At 38.4% G+C, this 14,751-nt stretch overlaps 1 protein-coding gene across 1 annotated transcript in view; it reads left to right on the forward strand.

Annotated features, from left to right (window-relative positions):
* The window catches only part of lpp (LIM domain containing preferred translocation partner in lipoma), a 129,218-nt gene that overhangs the window by 20,380 nt on the left and 94,087 nt on the right, over window positions 1-14,751 (forward strand). Inside the window, exon 3 of the mRNA XM_070909096.1 lies at window positions 74-119. The gene's annotated coding sequence lies outside the window, so the exon portion shown is untranslated. The remainder of the gene's footprint in view (window positions 1-73; window positions 120-14,751) is intronic.

Genomic DNA, 14,751 nt, shown 5'->3' on the forward strand with positions numbered 1-14,751 from the left:
TTTTACATATCACATTTCTGCTGCCTTCATTTTGGAGCTGTATAATTATGTTTTTTTTGTTTTTTTTCCCCAGGTGTCTGATCCTGTAGTCCCCACCACCACTTAGTGTTAAAATTTGGGTAAGTATTCTACCTCATTTCCCCCTCCTTTCCACAACACTTCTATACTGTATATTCACAGACCAGAGCGGCCTCCACGAACACCGCTGTAATTCCCTGCCTGTCAAATACGTCTTCTGTTTTTGGGCGCCGTCTCACATGCATATCTGGTTAAAGGTTTAGTAGCTATCTTGTAGCACAAACAAAACTTTTTGAATAACAGCAAGTTTATTTTTAAATTTCCTTTATTTTAACAATGTGGAAAATCTGCCATGCTGTTGTTTCTGTGTGAGTGAGTCATAAAGAGGCGTACATTGCAGTGCTTTGCAAACATTTAGCCAGAACCTTTTCATTTTGACCCTTCTGTAGAGCCTTTTCATTAAGGCGTAAAATATCGAGATGTTACACAATATAAAATTGTGTCTTTCTGTAATTATGATAATGAAATACAAAAACTTTTATACCCCTCTTTGTTGATTCTTAGGCAGGAATGCAAAAAATATATTTGTATTTTAGTTTGGAGAGTTTAGTTTTGAGACGAATGTGACATCTTGGTTTTGGCATCCATATACGTTGATTAAACAAAATTCCCCAGCCTAGTCAATGCATATTTGTCATAGAAAGTTGGCCAAAGGGCAGGTGGTTGCCCTGATGACGTACAGAAAAATTTCCCATGATACATTTACATGATACAATTGATTCAATTAGCGCCGGTTATGAGAAAAACAAGTCATGTGTTTTTAGATAGAAAATGTGGGAAAAAAACAAATAAAGCTTTATTACTCAAATAAAGCCATCGATGTGGTCTCACAGTCCTGCTGAAGTTCACCTCCTTCACTGTTTAGTGTAAGACAACATGGACGTGTGATACATGTTCAGGCCCAGTGTGGGGATTTTTGGAGTCGTGGCCAGAGCTGAAAATACAGGTCACGAGACGCGATGTGGTCCACAATGGCTTTATCACGCACAGGACAAAAGAAACAGCCTTAAAACAACAAACATAATAAACATAATAGAAATTAAGATTTGGGCTCAAAAATGTGGACACCTGAAGAAGTATAAATTCAGCTTTGATGTAAAAAAACATGACTTTTGCACTGAAAGGATATGAAATTCACATTAGATTTCTTGTAAAACAGCGACCTAATTGCTGTAAGTCTCTAGCGTGCCACCGTTTGGATAGTCAAGTGTTCTGGCCGGAGTTTAGGTTGTATTGTCAGCAGCGACTTAGACATGAGAGAGACTACTCCAATTTGTAGGTTTAAAAGTAAAAATAAAAATACATGTTAATAATGAAATCATGCTCGTAGACCTTATTGCTGCATGTTATGTAAGCGTTGGGTGCATTAGTTAAGCCTGCAGTGATTCTTTGTCTTTATATCCTGATTAGCTGACTCTTTGTTGGCATTACTTCTGATAAGCTGCTGAGAACTCCCTTAACAGCCACATCAAAATGATGTTTGCATGTCCTGATAACACTAATGGTCCTTGCTATAATTGATTTAAGATACCATTTCATCAGTGTTTTAGTCATGCTTGTGTGTAGACTTGATTTTTTTTTAAATATTTTTATAGTCCTGTCACTTAAATGTACACCATTAGATTAACTCCACTCAGTCATTTTTCTGTATCCTCTCTTTGAAGTAGCTTTACTTGAATATACAGTGAGACGGTGTATTGCACAAACTGTAAACGTAGACATAGAAATTAGCAAGCTCTGTGTGTATCAAAGCATGCAAGCAGAGGTTGAATACCAAAATTCGATATATTTTTGAAACAGATGGCAAGGTGCTCCTGAGTGCTTCTTCACTGAATATGAAAATGTTGAACAGGTGGTCCAAGAAGATTCCTTCCCTGCTACGGCTCTCATTAACATGGTTTTATTTTTCTAGTAATAATAAGCTTCTACTAGTGCCCTCAGAGATATAAGGGCAGACAAAAGACCTGCCTCTTTTTTTTTATAGGCAAAAACTGTGGCCTGGTTATGTGTTTAAGACACAATCCCCTCTCTACAAACATCACACTTGCATGGTGTGAGCGTGTTTTATGATCTGATAGGTGGACACCATTTTGTTGTTTATTAGAGCATGGGTTTATTTTTTGAGTGTGCTTTAACACCCATTTATGGCTACGTGAAACTACCGTGCAGTTATATTTGGTAAGTCCAGCACTCTGTATCTCAGGAAGTAGTCCGTACCACTATCAACCATAAACTTTGTGACTGTTACAGGGTTTGAGCCATTGCGACAATGACCTCCATAGAACATAAAATGTCCCGTCACTGTGATATCCCTGTGCTCAATTGTCCTCCTACACTGCTGTTAGCAGACTTCTCTTTTTTAGATTTTATCAGCTGTATCAACATTAATTTGTTGGGTTAGCTCAACTACAAAATGAAACTGTTGGCTGTTATCTAAGATAAATTGTTAAACAAAGAAATGCAGTCTGTATCGTGTTGACATTTAGAATAGTGAGGAATACATTTTTGTTGTTTTAAAAAACCAAAAAACCAAACAAAAAAAGAAGGGAGTCTGTACATAAACCCTTTACAGTAGCATTAGCTTCCTGCACTCGTCCCCATACGTTCTAGCTAGCTAGCAGTTGAGTAACGTTAGCTAATGTAGCTCAGCAGCTACTAAAGTTGGGACAGAGCTGTTAACAGGATACATTCAGATGACATCTGATTCCTTTGGCATTAATTGTCAGACGTGGCTTACGAGTAGTTTGTCATTATTACTATAACTTATCAGTAAATGTAATGTCACTTGTAATCATTAAGGATAATGAAAAGCTAACTTGAAGTGTCCCGGGAGGGTAGCTATCAAATGTGAGCTACAGTACATTGCTCTGGTTTTCTAGACACAAATGATTGTTTGCAGCTGACCTTCAGCTAAAATACTGATCACATATTTGTCAGTGGCACAGTTAAACGCTGATGATTTTTTATTCTGCATGTTTTTATAATTTCTTGAAAATTTATAATTTCTTTAGTGTAGTTAAAAATGAAATGAGCATATGTTTCATATAATATGTCCAACTGAAGTATAATATTAGTTCAGTTTGGTGGCACTCAGGTGTACAGTTTGTGTACACTATGTTACATTTAGTCATATAAAACTAAACCGATCTAGTAGGGTCATTGTAATCAGTGACTTTAAATGCATAATGCTGTGTATTTCCTATAGCAATGTCAAGATTAGTCCTTTATTGAGAGATGATTTCAGATTTGTTTGGAAGCTATCATCTTTTAACATTTATATTGATGTACTCTTCAAAACAGCCCATGTTTTTTTCTCCATATTGTATTGTAGAAAATTGCCATGGAAACTATCTTTACCTACAGTGATGGTAAAATCACTTTGTCTTTCACATACTAATTGTTTTATAGTAGTTTTTAAAAAGCAACCTGGTTAATTCTTCTTGTTTTCTTATTTCACATTTGTAGTACTGTTCAAATTATTGAAATTGTAGCAAGTGCAGATGGTCAGGAGTAGAAGAATGAGCCTACTTGGTGTAGATCTATTAAAATGCACCTTTTACATCTCAATCTACAGTCTACAGTCCCAGATTTATTCTTTCAAATCATTTACAGTACAGAGTCATCGGGCATTGTAATAAAGACAGAAAGATGAATCATGTCACAGAAAGAGAAGGAAGAGATTTGTATTGATTCAGCTTGACTTTGACCTCATCCCTTTCAAAACTAAGCTATGAACAACAGGGGTTGCCGAAAGTGAGTGTTATACTTAAGAGGATATGAAAAGCTATTTATTCAGTCATCGTTCAGTCATTTGTTCTTTCAGTTACTCCAGAACCCTTCAGAGACATTTGAAAATAACATAAGCGGGGAGAAATGAGAGCAGTTATGTTGTGAAGGCTCAACCAAACTAAATGCATTTTACCCACAACTTTACTAACCTTATACACCACAGCTTTGTGCATACAGTTATTTACTCAAATAGTAGAAAAACACCCTACACACAGGAGTTTGGTTTCATTTCTCAGTCAACATTACAGCATCACTGTAGCACAGCAAGTAAACTGATGGAGACCGCCTTACATGATTGAGCCTCGGTGATGGTATAAACTTAACTTGCCAAGGATGGTTCTTGGTTTCTCAGACTGTTTGTTTGGATTCCTGGCTCACAGTTTGTCTGTTTGGGCCAGATTCTTGAAGCACACATCAAATCGACGGATGACTAGCGAGGCTGGCTGCCAGCTGAATTTCAAGAACAGTTTAGCTTCACTGTAGAATTTAAAATGCTTAACTCTTTGTTGGGCTTGACTAGAGCCACAGCAAAAACGGTTTTCCTTGACTCATATTGGAATATAAGTTTATGTAAATGGACAAATCCATCAGTGTTTGCCGGACTCTCAGGGAAATTATAGTATGGCCCCTTATTTTATTTTATTTTTTTGAGGAATTGTTGTAGTCTTCTCTCATCTTCTCTCATTCAATAGCCATGTATTTCATTCCAACCTAATACCTGCCCACTGTATGTAAGGTAAACATCTTTTAGATAAATTCAAGTCCTTACTCTGATTCATAGTGTTCCTCATATTTTCTTCAGAGCTTTTCCAACCTGATAATCTCAACAGTATGTATGCGTTTGGTGTTAAAACCGCTTTCAGAACTGAAAGAAAAATCCACGTAGCTTCTTATCCAAGTCTGTTTGTTTGCTTACATTGCAAAATGCCATCTGAAATATTCTCTATTTTGCTCGTCTCAAGTGAATAAAATACATTTATGATAGGTAGTCTTAGACTTTTTGAGCATCTTGTTCAGTTTCTTGGTTTCACATTAAAAATTACAGATGCTGCTATATGTCAGAGCTTTTTTCTGAACTTTTACTGTTGCCGAAAGATTATTGACTCTGACTCCAGTATTTTTACACTCAGATTTGATTACTTAAAAAAAATGAAATAATAATAAATGAATAGTCTTCAGCATTAGTTTATTCGTAGTAATGTGAAGAAGACTGAACAGCACCGTCCGGTTAGGAAATAAAATCTACACAAAGTACAACTGAACAGTTAAATAAATAGTAAATAATTAAAATAAAATTAGAGATGTTCTTGTGGTTTCTGGTCAAAACTTTCTCACTTAGTCCTTCGTAGTTCCTGGCTACGTTCCTGGGCTGCGGTCAGCTGCATTCTCCTCAGTTATTATATTAGAGCTAATTTTCACAGAGGATCTAAACTGTAAAAAAACGATAATCCACTGTTTCACTTTCCCCATCTGTAAATTCTGTATGTTCCAAACACTCATGTTTTCATCAAAAAATGCGGAATATGGCTAAACACTCGGCTTCTGCTTGTAGCTTGCATTTGCCTCTGGTCTGAAGGGTGAAACAACTTTTAACAGCTGCATTTTCGGAAAAAGAAGAAGATTTTAGGTGGTATCTCTTTGATATTAACATTTGTACTTTGTATAGTCAGCCAAAGCAATTATTTTGCTGCATCATATTTCTAATATATCAAGTGTAATTTGTTAATCTGACCTTTTTTATGAATTCTCTGCCTGTTTTTGACTCCATGTCGTCTTGGAAGAAGATGAAAAGATTGATTAAACTGGCTTTCACATGATCTTTATGTCTGGCACAGGGACACTCTTCCTAGCAGAGTGCGTATTCAGAATACAAACACAGCGAGCATGAATCTGTTTTCATTGAATCAATGCTGCTCTGTTGGCTGGGAGGGGCCACACGCCTTAACAATGCAATGGAAAATAATGGTGTATTGAACTGGCATATACTAGAGCAATTGTACCCTTTGTTCACAGCTCTTGCAGATATGTTTGATGGTTGATATCAAGCCGCATGTTAACACACTGAGGATGAAGGGCTACTCTTAAACAATGACTGAAGCTCTCCATGTGAAACCAGGAGCAGGAGATGATATTCAGTCGAGCTGCGATCACTTTCTACAAGGAAAGTGAAGAGCAGAAAACAAGTAAATAAGACGTGCTTACGATGGGAAGATTAAGACTACCCCAGAGTGATTAAGAGGGCTGACATAGATACCCTGGCTGGATTTTTAGATGGACCAGTGAGCCGGTCCGGATTTGGTTTTAAGCAGCAGGAACACATAAACAGCAACAGCCATCAGTCAATTAAGCATAAAGCCTTCCAAAAACAACTAGTTTAACTTTGCTTTTCAATTAATCTCCTTTGGGTGTCACCGAGGGTCACAGTGCTGCAGAGTGAGCAGTGGAGAAGTGAAAGATTAAATAAGAGTCCAAACAACTGGGCACGGGGACTAAGGCCCAAAGCATTTAACCCAGCCCCGCTGATGCTGCACAGATGCTTCTGGCCGAGCAGGATTTTAGCACTTTGTTTTTCTTCAGGAGTTGGACAAAGATCTGATTTATTTTTAAGAAGTTATCCATGGATGAATCATCCATGAAGTCCAAATGTGTCCAATTTTTTGATTTACACAGTCTCCTAAAGTTTTGCTGTTCTACCAAGGCCTTTTAAGAATGTTTAAACATAAAAAAACCACATCTGTGCTGTAATATGTTTGTCAAAGCGATCTGCAAGAAATCCCTGAGCTAAAGTCCTCATCTGCTGTGGAAGGAAATCTCTCTGTGATGTGATGTACTCTGGTGTGGATCAGAATAATCAAATCACATTGTTTACTCTTGTTGACCTTATGAGTTTCAGCAACAACGTGCTCTGACTCTGTTATTTTTGTCTTTTTACTTCTACACCAGAAATGGAAACGGACTCCTGCTGCTTGTGATCACCGTGCACATGCATTTTAGCAAATATCTGACCAGTTTTAGAATATAACGTACAGTGTTAATTGCTAGAGCTGGAAAAAAGTGAGACTTTCTAATGTACTGCTATTTACATAAACGGCAGTTCTTCTGCACAGCGCTGGGATCAGCTGATCATATTGCTGTTAAAGAAGTATTTCGAATGTGTATTTATACAGCATATAATGATACGTCGATGATATCTTGACAAAAGTTGTCTGAGTGAGTTCATGCATCTGAAACACAGAGTGAACAGTAGAGACTTATTTGGTTAGTTACACTGTAGAGTCCAGTTTTAAGTGAACACAGTACTGCATCTGTGCTATGTTGCCCACCCTGGATCCATTTCTAACCCAGTGGTTTTTAGAGTGTACAGCCAGCAAAAGCAACCTAAGTTAAAAGACAAAACAGGAAATGGAACAAACTAAAAATCACAGGGGGATGCATAAGGTCAAGGCATAAGGTAAAGCCCTAAAATGTAGATTATCAGCTTGTAATCAATCTCAAGCTCTTTGTCGCTCATTGTTGTTTTCGTATTAACCGTCTCCTGGAGCGGCTGAGAACCTTACAGCGAGCTTAGCTGTTGGCATTGTGTGTGTTAAAGAGAGTATGAGGAAACCCTGGCTCAGTGTGACATGATGAAGCTGTGGACCTAAAGCTCCTCATTGTTATGTATCTGTGGTCCTGCAGCCCAGCGCTGCAGAATATAGAGAGGGTGAGGGGAAACCTGCGCTGTGGCTGCCAACCCACTGGGTCCTTTTTCTGCTCCTTAAGAAAAGAGTGTACAATTGAAGCAATACCTGTAAGTCAATGCAAAAGGGGTAAGGCACCCTGGCTTTTTTTTGTCAGCCTTTCATCGGGGCCAGGCCCGAATGATTTGGATACAATTGCAATGCAGAATCTCTGTCTGCTGCAATTGCTTAAATGGTAGCTCAAGTATTTAAAAACAGCTCAGATGAAATTGTCATGAGCTTACACTCATTCATGTCTTTATATCCTGTGCTGTGCTGAGGGGATTCCTGAGCAAAGTCATCTGTATTCAGTAAACAAAGTGTTATTGATGAGTTGATTCTATGTGGCTTTGCCAGCGAGCGAGCCGGGGAAGGGGATTATGTCCCCAAGCCAAAACCCAATAGAAGTTTGAATAAGGGGATAGATGTGCAGTGCTCATTGTAGCAGTGGAGGATAAGCTGTGTTCAACATTAAAATAACAGCTCAATACCTGTGATATGAAAAGGTTTGGAAACTTGCTTAAGTGGGAAATATCTGTTTACTGTCACAGAATGATAAATCCACAGAAGTTTTTTAAGAGAGGACTAAAGGCAACAGAGTTTTCCTTGATGCTTATGTTGATAACAGCTTACCAAGGGTCTGTAATTGAAGGAGCTTTTTTTTTTTTTTTTTTCTTTTGAAGACTTTTTCGATGAGGTTTAATTTACTGAAGGATTTAAGCATCTCCACTGAGTGAGACTGGAAAGGTGTCACTACAGCAGCATATGGCAGTGACTGTGAGAAATCCAGAAATCCGCTAATCCACCATTGGTACAGTATAGGGATTATACCTTCTGTGACTTTTTTTTCTCCTGTTTTTACGTCTTGCTTCCCATTCATCTCTACACAGTTCAGTTTCAATCACTGTTGTTGTTTAGATATGAAGGGTGTTACTATGTGCTTATTGCTGCATCTGGTCAGCAGGCGTTTTTGCAAAGAAACATGTTGTTTACAGCCACTGTAGGATATTCTATTCAAGTAGTTTGTTATTTTATATCTGTTTTGCAGCAAGTAAAGAGTAAACCTCTCCTTAGATACCTTAGATCCTTAGATGTTGCCGTGTTTTACTGTTGTATGACTGCTAAGAATAACCGCTAACAAAACGAGCAAACCTTAAAGGCCCTGAAAACATTAATTTCAAGTATTTCTCTGTAACATTGAATACCAATTACGAAATGTGCAGCACTCAAAGTTAAAGTTAGGAAAAAAACATTGTTTATTTATTTATTAAGAGTCAAAAACTCAGCTAATCTGCTTCATCAGGAATGTGTGGGTGTGGTTCGGTTGGATTTGATTGACTGGCATCATCAAGCTAACAACCCACCCACTGTCAATTCAAATGTTGCTAAATCCTGATTGGTGCATAGAAATGTGTCATATTACCTTTTTTTCCAACTAAGTCTGTCCACTCTAAATTTGTGAAAAAAGCACAGACAAAAGACAAATACAGAACATCTGTTGAATAACCCAAACTGTTCAAACTTTATTAGGAAATATCGTGTTTACGTAGAAACCCATCGTTTTGAGTCTGAAGCCGACAGAGAAAATAGGGTTTTAGGGCCCTTTAATTTGTTACATAAGTAGAGATGCTTCTTTTTGTTTTGAAATCCATAGTGTTGCTGCTGTGAATATAGAAACCTAAATGGGAACTGACGCATCTCTGTCAGCTCTTAGCAATACAGCAAGGTTTGTGTTAATTCAGTCTGACTTCTTCAGATCTCACAGTGTTTGGGGTGTCGGAGAGATTACACGTTGACACAAGTTGAGACTTCAGAGCTTTATTGTTATTTACAATACTACTGCGGAGGTGAATGATTAGCCCGATATCCTTTTTAGGTGAGGGAAAAGGAGCCAACAGTTGTTGCACTTCTGCCCATGTCACAATAACTGTTACTCTCAAGCAGTCGAGTCTTTAGGGTACTTTCACACCTGAAGTGTGATTCATTCGGTCCACACCAAGAAAGAAAAGTGATGCATTGTTCCCTTTTAGCTCTGCTCTGGTTCGTGTCCACACTGTTCTACAGCCTGACAGGTAGCACATTGATCGGACAGTTTTGGAGATTTGTTGGAGTCTTACTGTAATATTATTTATTGTCATATTGTGGTGGAATAGTTGCTGTTTCGCAATTTCTTTCTAATGAGGAACTGGGAAAATACGCAGAAGAATAACTCCTTTTCACTGTCTGATCGATCTGGGAAAATCCCCGCATTCAAGTGCTAACGTGCATATGTGTATATCAGTCACCAAATAATGTTGTATAAATACACTCAGTGGCCACTTTATTTGGTACCCCCGAAGAATGTTGTGCCATAAAGTCTGCTTTCATGATGCTTGTTATGTTTTTGTTGACATTGTGGGAAATGGGTAAATTCAATTACATGTTTATTGCTGAGGTCATAGCTAAATATTGTATTTAAATACTTTAAATAAATAAAAAATTAAAAATAATTTAAAACACCTCTCAATGTAATGCAGTCCAGTACAACTGTATCAGTAACTACGACCTCAATGCTAAAACATAAAATTGAATTAACACCTCTGTGACAGTGTTAATAAACAAAAACACCCTGAACAGTATAAGCATCATACAGGTATATAGTACATTACGTCCTTAACAGTTCACTGTCAACAGATGGATTTAATAGTGGTTTGGCTTTTTAATTCATGCTAAAATCACATATTCATGCTACAAAAAAACAAAAAAAACACACACACACCAGAGTGGACTTGGAAGCGGACTGAGACCCAATTTTTCAGGCTAGTCTCTGGTAGCATGGTCAGAGTTCGATTGACGGCTTTCACATTAGACCTAAAGAACTGAATCAAATGGGCAAACTCACCAGAGTTTGTTTTTGAACTGAGCCAAACAGGTTAGACGTGAAAGCACACTTACAATTTACTGGTATTCCGTCAATCCATAAGTGGGAGCTGACACATCTCTGTCAGCTCTTGGCAGTATAACAAAGGCAGAACTGACTGAAGAAAAAAATTAAAGTACTGTATCACAGTCTGGTTGACTCGCCAAATAAAACAGGGATATAAGTTCTCCTAATTGCCATCTCTTGCATAAGTTAGAAATTATACAATAGCAAATTAGTGTGCAAGTTGAAAACACTGATGGTATTTATCTTTTCATATCAATTCAGTTAATTCTTTTATCAGTAACAGACAAAGCTCTACTGTACACAGGCATCATGTTGTAGTGGTGTCACAAAGAGAGCACTAGATGCATTTTCAACCTGATTAAAAATGCACTGAGATAGCCATATCCCTCCCAATCACCATTGGTTTTAAATAAGCATGCATTCATAGCTGATTTACAACTCCTACACCACACACATACCATTATAAAGATACACACGGCTGACAGTTTGATCCCCCAAATTACACGCCTGCCTCCCTTCTATCATATTTCATCCCTTCAGTCTTCACCAGCGCTAGCGGTTGCAGCCGTACGGCCGGTCACTTGACTTGTTTGTGAGTTCAGGATCATAATTAACTCCTGTCCAACGCTAAAATGTGTCCTCTTGCAGTTCATACTTTTCTCATGAGATGAGGATTCCAGTCAGTCCGTGTCCTCATAAATTACATTTTAGAAAGTTTTTAGACAGTCTTTGTCTCTCTTCTTTTTTTTTTTTTTTTTTTAACAGCGAAACCCCAGTCAACTTAATTATCCCTTAGACTCACGCCGTAGACTGTCCTTGAAACGCCCAGCTATATTGCATGTTTGCTACAGTCCAAGTCTTCTCACTGTTTGCCATTTTGCTTCATGATACATCTGTAGAAGGACTGCTTCCACCACAGTGAACAAATAGTTAAAACAGAGAGAGGAGCTTCTCCAGTATCAGTCTACCAGCAGACCCCGCTGAGAGTCACTTCTTAACATCAAGTGCTCATTTCCGAAATGAAAGGCGGCAATTAACACATCAAGGTTGTAGATGGTACCATACTCGTTTTTTTTGCTCCAGTCCATGCAGGTAGCTACAGCAAAAAAGTCTTACTGTTGTATGATAAGCATTTCCTCTGCTGTAATAAGAGGCCCTAGGATAATGCCTGTCAGATGAGGCCAATTAATGAAGGCTGGATGTGATGTTTTATCTGTTCAAGGCAAGTCTGCAGCTCCTCTCACTCCCTGTTTTTTTTTCTCTTCCTCCCAGACAAGCTTTACTTTGTTGACTTTGCCCCGATCCGTTCCAAAACCAAAGGCACTTATTAGCTACCTATCCGAGAGTGACATATGTAGCTATAGGCCAGTGTTGAATAATGGCCCTTCATTGTCACCTCTGTAGTTTTCTGGATTAACAGTTTGATTTAATTTCGAGCCATCACGAGCACAACACAGCTGTTTGACATTTTTGGAGGCAAGGACCAATGTTCCCCCTGAAGCTGCTCAGCAAGGCAGTTTGGATGTTAAATCAGTAATCGCACACACCATACACAGGAAGTATGAGATCCTTAAGAGAGAGTTGGCCAAAAAAAATCAACATGTTGGCCACTGTTGTCATCGTCAAATTAGATTAAGATAATTTAATTATTTTAATTGTATTGTTTACATGTTTCTCTACAATGTAATGTGAGCAAATAAGGAACATTCAGCCAAGATGCAATCTAATACATAAACCTCTTTCACACATAGTTCCTGGTAAATTACTGGGATAACCTTTCAGGCACCGCTAGTGATTTTCACTATTCACGCTACATTCAGGAACATTTCCGTCATGCCATGGCGATGCTGGAATAGATGGGGCAAGGGACAGTCCGGCAGATGGTGGTAACGCCAATTTATTTAATATTCAACAAAGCCTCACGGAGCCCCCAGCGTGGCTGTAGACGCTTCGTCTTGTTTACTGATTTGTGGCACTGCATAACTGATTTTCCTGTCAAAGCGTTAAACTTCTTTGTCGTGCATCTTCCTATCTTTACATGTAATTTTGCTGATTTTTATCGTTATTCTTCGCAGTATCACTGCGTTGACTTTGACTTTTCTACTCCAAGTCCCTTCAGTTTCATCTTACAAGCTAGGTGGAGGGTGGGCAGTATTTTAAAAGACAAATGTGAAAACCCGAATTTGAAATGTAAATGCTGTAGTTTAAGTCCCACGTCTGCCTCTAAGGTTCTGCCCTTGTATCTTCTGTATTATATACAGGATTCATTTATTACTGCCCTTTTTCTGAGCATTGCTATTCAGTTGAACACCTTACCTTAGTTCTTTTCTTAATAATGGTTACTGTTCTTGAATAATGTAGCCACAGCATTGAGAAATTGGATTAGCGTTGTTAAGTTCTCATTTAGAGGTGTGACATTCATGCCATCCACCCCTATGTGCTCCTGTAGCCGAACATTACCCATTACAATCAAGTGAAGGTAGATCATCGTCTGTCATCTGCTATTGATTTGCTGAAAATGTGAAATATACAGATCTTTTCTTTGTTTGTTGATGCAAATATATTTTTTCAAGTCTGCTATCTACCACAGAGGTATGCGGGAAATGGTTAAGGTTGTGTTGTGATATATTTACAGCTGTCAGTCAGTAACCTCCTGAGACTCAGATAAGATAAACTCCTGAGACGTCGCATCTTACCACTTGCAGTATCAAGGAGCACATACTCCAGTCATGCAAGCCATCCAATTCTATTTGATATATCCCAAGCCAATACAAGCTGTCAGTCAGCATTAAAGTCAGATTCACATATTTACAGAAAAGTTGTGCTGCTGTCATTAGGGAGCAAAGGCCAACAACTCAAGTAAACTACTCAACAGCTGTTCAGAAAAGTCATGCAAATCTTGTTAGGAAGTTTTGTGGTGTTATTTTAACAAACATAGCTATTATCCAGTGGAATAAGTGGTATTTTTATGCCCAAGTGACGCAGGAATGTAATTCTTGTTTTTGCTGTGATTCCGAAACTCTGCAAATGAATGGAGGCACTTAAGAGCACAAAAGAAACGTAGAGAGCATATTCAAACAGTAAAAGTATTTTGACCCTTCAAACTTTCTCTTCGCCTCTTTTTGTGTAGGAATGTTACAACATGTGCAGCTTATTAGCACAGATAAAAACTTCAAAGACGCAATGACGGACGAAAGCAAAAGGTAAAGTCGAGATTGAAAAAAGCAAGAAGGTTTTGTGAGAGCACTCTCCCCATGAAGAGAATCACTATAAGAAATTTCTGTAGAAATCGGTGAAGTAATTACACGAGAGAGAGACCACACTTGGATCCACTCGGGTAATTGACATATTGACTCACAGAACTGAGACCTGTGTTAGTAAAACGAGACCCAACCTGACCTGATTAGACTGAATATAACTTCCTGTCTTACTTATGTCCAGGGTGAGGTCTTGGTTCATTAGAACAGAGTGACCGTGAAGACCTGCAGTAGAAACCTGTCTTTGGCACATAGCAACATAAAAACAAATCACACAAGTCATATTAAAGACCTGCAGTGACAGTTAATATCAAGTACAAGTCATAAAAAAGCACATACATACATGCGTATACACAGATGCCTGCACAGTCGTACTGTGCATTCACACATACATGCATGGACAGATTATGAAACAATGTGCACCCGGGCACAGACAAAAAATAAAAGGCCCCCCACCCCTCCTACACAGGAACCCACACTGTTTATAGTAATTTCTTCTGTTTATAGTGTCTCTTTGTTGTCATTTTGTTGTCCTTTTGCATCTCTTTGCAGCCATTTTGGGTCTCTTTGTAGTAATAACTAACTGATGTTAGTCTCTTTGTGGTTGTTTTGCACCTTTGTGGTCCCCTGGGGTCCCCTGACCCCTCAGGCCTTGGGCCTGTGCCCAGTGTGCCTGTTCAGTGATCCATCCATGCATACACAACGCATGCTTACCCATAAACAAACACATTAAAAAAGAGCGAAACAGTGAATCAAATCAGAGAGCCAAAGGTCTATGATAGTCTCAAAACATATCTTAAACAAAGAGAGAAACCTGAAAATGGCACACTGAACACCTCCAGTTTTTGTAGTTACCACACATCTTCCATACGTAGTGAAGTTTTCTGTAATGAATCCAAGTAGTCTCAGATGTACAGTAGTAGTTTTTTTCACACCTTGAAGCTATTTTCAAGTTGAATACATTTCACATGATGTCTGAACT

Source organism: Enoplosus armatus, chromosome 7, assembly GCF_043641665.1.
Source record: "Enoplosus armatus isolate fEnoArm2 chromosome 7, fEnoArm2.hap1, whole genome shotgun sequence".
Classification (NCBI taxonomy): domain Eukaryota; kingdom Metazoa; phylum Chordata; class Actinopteri; order Centrarchiformes; family Enoplosidae; genus Enoplosus; species Enoplosus armatus.